The sequence below is a fragment of the Physcomitrium patens genome, chromosome 23 (genome assembly GCF_059467195.1).
Source record: "Physcomitrium patens ecotype Gransden chromosome 23, ASM5946719v1, whole genome shotgun sequence".
NCBI classification, from domain to species: domain Eukaryota; kingdom Viridiplantae; phylum Streptophyta; class Bryopsida; order Funariales; family Funariaceae; genus Physcomitrium; species Physcomitrium patens.
In genome coordinates this window covers 11,250,001-11,260,000 of record NC_143432.1, presented here as the reverse complement: position 1 = coordinate 11,260,000, position 10,000 = coordinate 11,250,001, and the positions used below count along the sequence as shown (strand labels likewise).

Sequence of the window (10,000 nt, the reverse complement as noted above, 5' to 3'; positions counted from 1 at the left end):
ATGGTTTTGTGCCAGGAACACCCATGGTTGACTCCAACATCAACATACAGCGGTGGTGGGAAGTTGAGAGGGATACAGATTGCACGTCGGGTTAGTGGGCGGAGGAAGGGCAGGGCACGCGTCGGTCCCATACGGTTGGGTGGAAGAAGGGGCAGGGCATGCGTAGAAGAGCGTGGATGTTTGGGCGGGGGAGATATGGGGCCGGGCGCTCAGCACAGAGCGAACTATTCTTTCGCCTTTTACTAAAGAATACCGTGCGCTGGGCGCAACGACCGGCATAGCCAGAGTTTTTGGACTGCCCCGTTTGCGGGGCCCACCAATTGGAAGCACGAAGTCGGATTGTATGGGTAGCACGGAGAACAAGGGCACAAGGGCAGGGCCTCCGTGGGTGTGGGTTGGAGAAGTGTGCCTCCTGCCACACCCGAGAGTGGGAGAGAAGCGGCGACTCGCGGTCCGCGGAGGGGCTGGCGACGGGCCACACATCATCCGTGGGCATGGCATGCCGCGAGAAAAGGGGCGCGCGTGCGTGCGTTTGCCGGGAGTCGAACCCGGGTCCATTGCTTGGAAGGCAATTATCCTAACCGTTGGACTACAAACGCCGCGTCCGCCGGCGGCAGCACACCCGGACCACGCACCACAGGCCCACGCTCGGTTCCACCCACACGGCTGCGCGCTCACGGCGTCGTCTACTTGGCTCGTCACCGAGCTGTGTGCCACCTGCACTCCCCGGCAGTGCGCGGGGCCACGGTCCCGCCGCCGCTGCCGACGCAAACCACAGATCCGAGGGAGAGCGACACAGGGCTGCGCACACTCCGAGCCATCCTGTTTGGGGTTTGTGCTTTGTGAGGTCCCGGCCTACGCCAGACCTTCCAGAAATTCTGGGGCGCCCTCGCGGGCACCGCAGGGGGGTTGGAAATAGTTTTCAACCAGCAATTGACGCGTCTCGGGTTTGCCTCACTAACTGCGTCATTGCCCCAAGCGCAAAGATGTCGTCTCCTCCCCGCCTCCCCCCGCATGTACCTCCCCCGGGGGCTCGTCTCCTCCCATCGCTATGGGGCAATCTGCCCCCGACCCACCACTAAATCGTCACCAGGCGCCGCTGCCGGAGGCGACACACCGTGCAGCGCAACTGCCATTGGCACGCCCCTCACCCGCCATCGCGTGCTTCCCCTTCGCTGCACCACCAGCCTGTGCGCTAGGCCGTAACCTCATCCCATTTGCGCTCTCATCGGCACAGTCAGAGAGATCGGGGTCAGACGTGCGCCTCGCAAAATCCAACGCCCATCGCCCCTCCTCCCTCACAGCTCGCGCCTCGGAGGGAGGAGGTTGTGACCCGATCCGACTCGGGCGTGGAATCGCCCTTCTTACCCCGCGCGGGAGCAACGCTCACTGCCCACAGCAGCTGCCCCGAGTGTTCACTGGACCATCGATCGGGGAGGGCGGCGGAGCAACGCTCACTGCCACAGCAGCTGTGCCCCGAGTGTTCGCTGGACCATCGATCGGGACGGCGGCGCACGCGCGGTTCGTTGTTGCGCTCACTCGCTTTGTCAATCATAGGAGCGAGTGTATGCGGCGGCCATCGCAGAATGCGGGGGTTTTCTCGGACACTCACAACTTTGAAACACACCCACACACCTAGTCTCCTCCGGTTTCGGCTTACGCTTTGGGCGGGGGCCGCGCGAACGCGAGCCCCCACTGCCACAAATTACGACGTGTATGCCCTCCGTAGAGAGATACTAGAGCCGCCCGCCCCGTCAGTGCAATGGGCCGGGCTCCTCTAGGCCATCCACCTTCCTGATCATGGATCGACCCCGCCCAGGTAAGTGCCCTCCCCATCGCTCCTCCGCACGCTTCTACCACCCACCCACACCCCGCCGCTCCAACCCGTGTGGGACATTCTCACCCACCCTCGCTCTCCTGCTCTCCCCCCGCCCCCTCACCACGCCTCCACCTCCATTTCTCACTCCCTCTCCCTCCCTGCTACAACCAACATCTCGCCTCAAACCCACCCCATTGCTCCCTGTCCCCACAAACCCCATACCCGCACCATCACCAACATCATACAACACTCACTGGCTCACTGGAAGAAGAACAGGCAGAAGAAGAAGAAGAAGAAAGAAGAAAGAATAAACCAACCAACCAACCAAACACGCACGCACGCATCAACCAACCAATCAATCAATCAATCAATCAATCCATCCATCCATCCATCCATCCATCCATCCATCCGTCCGTCCGTCCGTCCGTCCATCCGTCCATCGAAAATGAAATAAATAAGTAAAAAATATGTAAATAAAGACACTCACATGAATATACCCTAGGTAACTACATGCCACGCTTTCCCATATTTTGGGGTATTTTGTTTGACCATGAGTAGTAGCACCGGTGGAGCCCCCACCCTTTCCAGTCTTCAAACCAAGAAAACCACGGTATTCAGCATGGTTGTTTTGGTGTTGTGTGGTTGCAAAATGCAAGAGAGCCTGGGGGCGATGATGATTTGGAGGGCGGGGACTTTGATTTGGTGGTGTGGCGAGTATGTTGATATGTTGAAGTGGCAGTGGGTGGGTGGTGAATGCCCCATAGCGTGTGCAGGAGGGAGGGCGGAGGTGGGGGTAGAAGGAGGGCGGGGCGGGAGGGAAGAGGCATACCTTTCTCGGCCTTTTGGCTAAGATCAAGTGTAGTATCTGTTCTTATCAGTTTAATATCTGATACGAGGCTCATCGAGCCTCACGATATTAATCTAATTTATCTCGGGTGCGGGCCCATCCGGCAGCTTGCTGCCCGGGCCAGCGCGCGTCGCCTTGGTCTTGCACTACCTCCTCGGCCGGCGCAGCCCATTTCCCTCCGTTTCCCGGAGGGCCCTCTACAATGCAAAGAGCGAAACTGGAAAGAGTGTGCGCGTCAGTGGACCCCGAACGTCGACTGTGGGGATGGGTGGAAGAGCCAACCAGCCTTGCCACGGCCCGCCTGTGCTGGCGCTGGTGACGCTCGATTTTGAGTTGGACGCCGCCTCCCCACCCCGCGGGGGCCACCTTGTCAGCCACACGCGGTCCCGTCGTCCCGTCGCTTTTTTGTATTTCCCCCGCTAACCCACGCCAGCCCATCCCACACCCCTGGACGCTGTTCAGTTACGAGGTGGATCCCAACTAACGCCGTGCCCGGGCTCTACAAACACACGTCATGCAAGCATGACGTAATGAATGAATGAACTAACAAACAAAACAAAACAAAACAAAACAAAACACAGACGGAGACGAAGAAGAAGAAGCAGCAGCAGCAAGGGGAAGCAAATAAAGGAATGAATAACAATAAACACAAAATGTCGAGAAAAATGAATCTAACCAAGTTTGGTTACATTTTGGTATTTCGATTTGTTTTCGTGTTTTTCTGTGTGTTTGTTATTAATTTTGGGGTATTGTTACATAATTGTCTGAAAAACTGTGTTCTTGAGTATTGGTGGAATTTGTTTTGTGGTTTGTGGCGTATGTTTGTTTGTTTATTTATTTAGCTTTATTTTTCGGCATTGCAGTTTTCATTTCTTATCTATGAAAACTTGATTTTGTTATTTTGTTTATTGTTGATGTCGTTATTATTGTGTTTTTTTTTTTTTTTTTTTTTTTTTTGTGTTTTTTCTTGAAATACGCGTTCTCGTTCTTTATCACAGATGTCACTGTGCTTATTTTTATGTACCAGTGCATGCTTGTTATTGGTTGATTGATTTGTTTTATCGTGTTTTTGTTTTGTTTTTTCCTTCTCATTCTCATTCTCATAGCCTGTTGTCGTTTTCATGGTGGTGATGATGATGACGATGACGATGATTTCCTGTTTGTTTGAAAGAACACAGCTTCAAATTTCAAGATTTCCCTTTCTCTCTTCACTTGCCCGTTTCTTAGAATTGTGTTCATCCATTGATCCATGGATTTGAGTGGATCTGAGGGAGATGGGATGGTTTTGTGCCAGGAACACCCATGGTTGACTCCAACATCAACATACAGCGGTGGTGGGAAGTTGAGAGGGATACAGATTGCACGTCGGGTTAGTGGGCGGAGGAAGGGCAGGGCACGCGTCGGTCCCATACGGTTGGGTGGAAGAAGGGGCAGGGCATGCGTAGAAGAGCGTGGATGTTTGGGCGGGGGAGATATGGGCCGGGCGCTCAGCACAGAGCGAACTATTCTTTCGCCTTTTACTAAAGAATACCGTGCGCTGGGCGCAACGACCGGCATAGCCAGAGTTTTTGGACTGCCCCGTTTGCGGGGCCCACCAATTGGAAGCACGAAGTCGGATTGTATGGGTAGCACGGAGAACAAGGGCACAAGGGCAGGGCCTCCGTGGGTGTGGGTTGGAGAAGTGTGCCTCCTGCCACACCCGAGAGTGGGAGAGAAGCGGCGACTCGCGGTCCGCGGAGGGGCTGGCGACGGGCCACACATCATCCGTGGGCATGGCATGCCGCGAGAAAAGGGGCGCGCGTGCGTGCGTTTGCCGGGAGTCGAACCCGGGTCCATTGCTTGGAAGGCAATTATCCTAACCGTTGGACTACAAACGCCGCGTCCGCCGGCGGCAGCACACCCGGACCACGCACCACAGGCCCACGCTCGGTTCCACCCACACGGCTGCGCGCTCACGGCGTCGTCTACTTGGCTCGTCACCGAGCTGTGTGCCACCTGCACTCCCCGGCAGTGCGCGGGGCCACGGTCCCGCCGCCGCTGCCGACGCAAACCACAGATCCGAGGGGAGAGCGACACAGGGCTGCGCACACTCCGAGCCATCCTGTTTGGGGTTTGTGCTTTGTGAGGTCCCGGCCTACGCCAGACCTTCCAGAAATTCTGGGGCGCCCTCGCGGGCACCGCAGGGGGGTTGGAAATAGTTTTCAACCAGCAATTGACGCGTCTCGGGTTTGCCTCACTAACTGCGTCATTGCCCCAAGCGCAAAGATGTCGTCTCCCTCCCCGCCTCCCCCCGCATGTACCTCCCCCGGGGGCTCGTCTCCTCCCATCGCTATGGGGCAATCTGCCCCCGACCCACCACTAAATCGTCACCAGGCGCCGCTGCCGGAGGCGACACACCGTGCAGCGCAACTGCCATTGGCACGCCCCTCACCCGCCATCGCGTGCTTCCCCTTCGCTGCACCACCAGCCTGTGCGCTAGGCCGTAACCTCATCCCATTTGCGCTCTCATCGGCACAGTCAGAGAGATCGGGGTCAGACGTGCGCCTCGCAAAATCCAACGCCCATCGCCCCTCCTCCCTCACAGCTCGCGCCTCGGAGGGAGGAGGTTGTGACCCGATCCGACTCGGGCGTGGAATCGCCCTTCTTACCCCGCGCGGGAGCAACGCTCACTGCCCACAGCAGCTGCCCCGAGTGTTCACTGGACCATCGATCGGGGAGGGCGGCGGAGCAACGCTCACTGCCACAGCAGCTGTGCCCCGAGTGTTCGCTGGACCATCGATCGGGACGGCGGCGCACGCGCGGTTCGTTGTTGCGCTCACTCGCTTTGTCAATCATAGGAGCGAGTGTATGCGGCGGCCATCGCAGAATGCGGGGGTTTTCTCGGACACTCACAACTTTGAAACACACCCACACACCTAGTCTCCTCCGGTTTCGGCTTACGCTTTGGGCGGGGGCCGCGCGAACGCGAGCCCCCACTGCCACAAATTACGACGTGTATGCCCTCCGTAGAGAGATACTAGAGCCGCCCGCCCCGTCAGTGCAATGGGCCGGGCTCCTCTAGGCCATCCACCTTCCTGATCATGGATCGACCCCGCCCAGGTAAGTGCCCTCCCCATCGCTCCTCCGCACGCTTCTACCACCCACCCACACCCCGCCGCTCCAACCCGTGTGGGACATTCTCACCCACCCTCGCTCTCCTGCTCTCCCCCCGCCCCCTCACCACGCCTCCACCTCCATTTCTCACTCCCTCTCCCTCCCTGCTACAACCAACATCTCGCCTCAAACCCACCCCATTGCTCCCTGTCCCCCACAAACCCCATACCCGCACCATCACCAACATCATACAACACTCACTGGCTCACTGGAAGAAGAACAGGCAGAAGAAGAAGAAGAAGAAAGAAGAAAGAATAAACCAACCAACCAACCAAACACGCACGCACGCATCAACCAACCAATCAATCAATCAATCAATCAATCCATCCATCCATCCATCCATCCATCCATCCATCCATCCGTCCGTCCGTCCGTCCGTCCATCCGTCCATCGAAAATGAAATAAATAAGTAAAAAAATATGTAAATAAAGACACTCACATGAATATACCCTAGGTAACTACATGCCACGCTTTCCCATATTTTGGGGTATTTTGTTTGACCATGAGTAGTAGCACCGGTGGAGCCCCCACCCTTTCCAGTCTTCAAACCAAGAAAACCACGGTATTCAGCATGGTTGTTTTGGTGTTGTGTGGTTGCAAAATGCAAGAGAGCCTGGGGGCGATGATGATTTGGAGGGCGGGGACTTTGATTTGGTGGTGTGGCGAGTATGTTGATATGTTGAAGTGGCAGTGGGTGGGTGGTGAATGCCCCATAGCGTGTGCAGGAGGGAGGGCGGAGGTGGGGGTAGAAGGAGGGCGGGGCGGGAGGGAAGAGGCATACCTTTCTCGGCCTTTTGGCTAAGATCAAGTGTAGTATCTGTTCTTATCAGTTTAATATCTGATACGAGGCTCATCGAGCCTCACGATATTAATCTAATTTATCTCGGGTGCGGGCCCATCCGGCAGCTTGCTGCCCGGGCCAGCGCGCGTCGCCTTGGTCTTGCACTACCTCCTCGGCCGGCGCAGCCCATTTCCCTCCGTTTCCCGGAGGGCCCCCTCTACAATGCAAAGAGCGAAACTGGAAAGAGTGTGCGCGTCAGTGGACCCCGAACGTCGACTGTGGGGATGGGTGGAAGAGCCAACCAGCCTTGCCACGGCCCGCCTGTGCTGGCGCTGGTGACGCTCGATTTTGAGTTGGACGCCGCCTCCCCACCCCGCGGGGGCCACCTTGTCAGCCACACGCGGTCCCGTCGTCCCGTCGCTTTTTTGTATTTCCCCCGCTAACCCACGCCAGCCCATCCCACACCCCTGGACGCTGTTCAGTTACGAGGTGGATCCCAACTAACGCCGTGCCCGGGCTCTACAAACACACGTCATGCAAGCATGACGTAATGAATGAATGAACTAACAAACAAAACAAAACAAAACAAAACACAGACGGAGACGAAGAAGAAGAAGCAGCAGCAGCAAGGGGAAGCAAATAAAGGAATGAATAACAATAAACACAAAATGTCGAGAAAAATGAATCTAACCAAGTTTGGTTACATTTTGGTATTTCGATTTGTTTTCGTGTTTTTCTGTGTGTTTGTTATTAATTTTGGGGTATTGTTACATAATTGTCTGAAAAACTGTGTTCTTGAGTATTGGTGGAATTTGTTTTGTGGTTTGTGGCGTATGTTTGTTTGTTTATTTATTTAGCTTTATTTTTCGGCATTGCAGTTTTCATTTCTTATCTATGAAAACTTGATTTTGTTATTTTGTTTATTGTTGATGTCGTTATTATTGTGTTTTTTTTTTTTTTTTTTTTTTTTTTTTTTTTTGTGTTTTTTCTTGAAATACGCGTTCTCGTTCTTTATCACAGATGTCACTGTGCTTATTTTTATGTACCAGTGCATGCTTGTTATTGGTTGATTGATTTGTTTTATCGTGTTTTTGTTTTGTTTTTTCCTTCTCATTCTCATTCTCATAGCCTGTTGTCGTTTTCATGGTGGTGATGATGATGACGATGACGATGATTTCCTGTTTGTTTGAAAGAACACAGCTTCAAATTTCAAGATTTCCCTTTCTCTCTTCACTTGCCCGTTTCTTAGAATTGTGTTCATCCATTGATCCATGGATTTGAGTGGATCTGAGGGAGATGGGATGGTTTTGTGCCAGGAACACCCATGGTTGACTCCAACATCAACATACAGCGGTGGTGGGAAGTTGAGAGGGATACAGATTGCACGTCGGGTTAGTGGGCGGAGGAAGGGCAGGGCACGCGTCGGTCCCATACGGTTGGGTGGAAGAAGGGGCAGGGCATGCGTAGAAGAGCGTGGATGTTTGGGCGGGGGAGATATGGGGCCGGGCGCTCAGCACAGAGCGAACTATTCTTTCGCCTTTTACTAAAGAATACCGTGCGCTGGGCGCAACGACCGGCATAGCCAGAGTTTTTGGACTGCCCCGTTTGCGGGGCCCACCAATTGGAAGCACGAAGTCGGATTGTATGGGTAGCACGGAGAACAAGGGCACAAGGGCAGGGCCTCCGTGGGTGTGGGTTGGAGAAGTGTGCCTCCTGCCACACCCGAGAGTGGGAGAGAAGCGGCGACTCGCGGTCCGCGGAGGGGCTGGCGACGGGCCACACATCATCCGTGGGCATGGCATGCCGCGAGAAAAGGGGCGCGCGTGCGTGCGTTTGCCGGGAGTCGAACCCGGGTCCATTGCTTGGAAGGCAATTATCCTAACCGTTGGACTACAAACGCCGCGTCCGCCGGCGGCAGCACACCCGGACCACGCACCACAGGCCCACGCTCGGTTCCACCCACACGGCTGCGCGCTCACGGCGTCGTCTACTTGGCTCGTCACCGAGCTGTGTGCCACCTGCACTCCCCGGCAGTGCGCGGGGCCACGGTCCCGCCGCCGCTGCCGACGCAAACCACAGATCCGAGGGGAGAGCGACACAGGGCTGCGCACACTCCGAGCCATCCTGTTTGGGGTTTGTGCTTTGTGAGGTCCCGGCCTACGCCAGACCTTCCAGAAATTCTGGGGCGCCCTCGCGGGCACCGCAGGGGGGTTGGAAATAGTTTTCAACCAGCAATTGACGCGTCTCGGGTTTGCCTCACTAACTGCGTCATTGCCCCAAGCGCAAAGATGTCGTCTCCCTCCCCGCCTCCCCCCGCATGTACCTCCCCCGGGGGCTCGTCTCCTCCCATCGCTATGGGGCAATCTGCCCCCGACCCACCACTAAATCGTCACCAGGCGCCGCTGCCGGAGGCGACACACCGTGCAGCGCAACTGCCATTGGCACGCCCCTCACCCGCCATCGCGTGCTTCCCCTTCGCTGCACCACCAGCCTGTGCGCTAGGCCGTAACCTCATCCCATTTGCGCTCTCATCGGCACAGTCAGAGAGATCGGGGTCAGACGTGCGCCTCGCAAAATCCAACGCCCATCGCCCCTCCTCCCTCACAGCTCGCGCCTCGGAGGGAGGAGGTTGTGACCCGATCCGACTCGGGCGTGGAATCGCCCTTCTTACCCCGCGCGGGAGCAACGCTCACTGCCCACAGCAGCTGCCCCGAGTGTTCACTGGACCATCGATCGGGGAGGGCGGCGGAGCAACGCTCACTGCCACAGCAGCTGTGCCCCGAGTGTTCGCTGGACCATCGATCGGGACGGCGGCGCACGCGCGGTTCGTTGTTGCGCTCACTCGCTTTGTCAATCATAGGAGCGAGTGTATGCGGCGGCCATCGCAGAATGCGGGGGTTTTCTCGGACACTCACAACTTTGAAACACACCCACACACCTAGTCTCCTCCGGTTTCGGCTTACGCTTTGGGCGGGGGCCGCGCGAACGCGAGCCCCCACTGCCACAAATTACGACGTGTATGCCCTCCGTAGAGAGATACTAGAGCCGCCCGCCCCGTCAGTGCAATGGGCCGGGCTCCTCTAGGCCATCCACCTTCCTGATCATGGATCGACCCCGCCCAGGTAAGTGCCCTCCCCATCGCTCCTCCGCACGCTTCTACCACCCACCCACACCCCGCCGCTCCAACCCGTGTGGGACATTCTCACCCACCCTCGCTCTCCTGCTCTCCCCCCGCCCCCTCACCACGCCTCCACCTCCATTTCTCACTCCCTCTCCCTCCCTGCTACAACCAACATCTCGCCTCAAACCCACCCCATTGCTCCCTGTCCCCCACAAACCCCATACCCGCACCATCACCAACATCATACAACACTCACTGGCTCACTGGAAGAAGAACAGG

General features: G+C 56.6%; 12 non-coding genes across 12 annotated transcripts; 5 read left to right on the top strand and 7 right to left on the bottom strand.

Moving 5' to 3' along the window:
* Window positions 1-199: 199 nt before the first annotated feature.
* LOC149986549 (U5 spliceosomal RNA) lies at window positions 200-314 on the top strand. Its single transcript, XR_016500443.1, has one exon. It is a non-coding gene; the product is annotated as a U5 spliceosomal RNA (small nuclear RNA).
* A 213-nt stretch (window positions 315-527) lies between these two features.
* TRNAG-UCC (transfer RNA glycine (anticodon UCC)) lies at window positions 528-599 on the bottom strand. Its single transcript has one exon. It is a non-coding gene; the product is annotated as a tRNA-Gly (tRNA).
* A 254-nt stretch (window positions 600-853) lies between these two features.
* LOC149986547 (U4 spliceosomal RNA) lies at window positions 854-988 on the bottom strand. The gene has a single exon (XR_016500459.1). It is a non-coding gene; the product is annotated as a U4 spliceosomal RNA (small nuclear RNA).
* A 679-nt stretch (window positions 989-1,667) lies between these two features.
* Window positions 1,668-1,827, bottom strand: LOC149986546 (U1 spliceosomal RNA). The gene has a single exon (XR_016500434.1). It is a non-coding gene; the product is annotated as a U1 spliceosomal RNA (small nuclear RNA).
* Window positions 1,828-2,644: 817 nt separating this feature from the next.
* Window positions 2,645-2,838, top strand: LOC149986545 (U2 spliceosomal RNA). Its single transcript, XR_016500450.1, has one exon. It is a non-coding gene; the product is annotated as a U2 spliceosomal RNA (small nuclear RNA).
* A 1,305-nt stretch (window positions 2,839-4,143) lies between these two features.
* Window positions 4,144-4,258, top strand: LOC149986544 (U5 spliceosomal RNA). The gene has a single exon (XR_016500440.1). It is a non-coding gene; the product is annotated as a U5 spliceosomal RNA (small nuclear RNA).
* Window positions 4,259-4,798: 540 nt separating this feature from the next.
* On the bottom strand, window positions 4,799-4,933 carry LOC149986543 (U4 spliceosomal RNA). The gene has a single exon (XR_016500458.1). It is a non-coding gene; the product is annotated as a U4 spliceosomal RNA (small nuclear RNA).
* Window positions 4,934-5,613: 680 nt separating this feature from the next.
* Window positions 5,614-5,773, bottom strand: LOC149986542 (U1 spliceosomal RNA). The gene has a single exon (XR_016500463.1). It is a non-coding gene; the product is annotated as a U1 spliceosomal RNA (small nuclear RNA).
* An 823-nt stretch (window positions 5,774-6,596) lies between these two features.
* LOC149986541 (U2 spliceosomal RNA) lies at window positions 6,597-6,790 on the top strand. Its single transcript, XR_016500449.1, has one exon. It is a non-coding gene; the product is annotated as a U2 spliceosomal RNA (small nuclear RNA).
* Window positions 6,791-8,100: 1,310 nt separating this feature from the next.
* Window positions 8,101-8,215, top strand: LOC149986540 (U5 spliceosomal RNA). Its single transcript, XR_016500442.1, has one exon. It is a non-coding gene; the product is annotated as a U5 spliceosomal RNA (small nuclear RNA).
* A 540-nt stretch (window positions 8,216-8,755) lies between these two features.
* On the bottom strand, window positions 8,756-8,890 carry LOC149986539 (U4 spliceosomal RNA). Its single transcript, XR_016500457.1, has one exon. It is a non-coding gene; the product is annotated as a U4 spliceosomal RNA (small nuclear RNA).
* A 680-nt stretch (window positions 8,891-9,570) lies between these two features.
* Window positions 9,571-9,730, bottom strand: LOC112276278 (U1 spliceosomal RNA). Its single transcript, XR_002967966.1, has one exon. It is a non-coding gene; the product is annotated as a U1 spliceosomal RNA (small nuclear RNA).
* Between the last annotated feature and the right edge of the window lie 270 nt (window positions 9,731-10,000).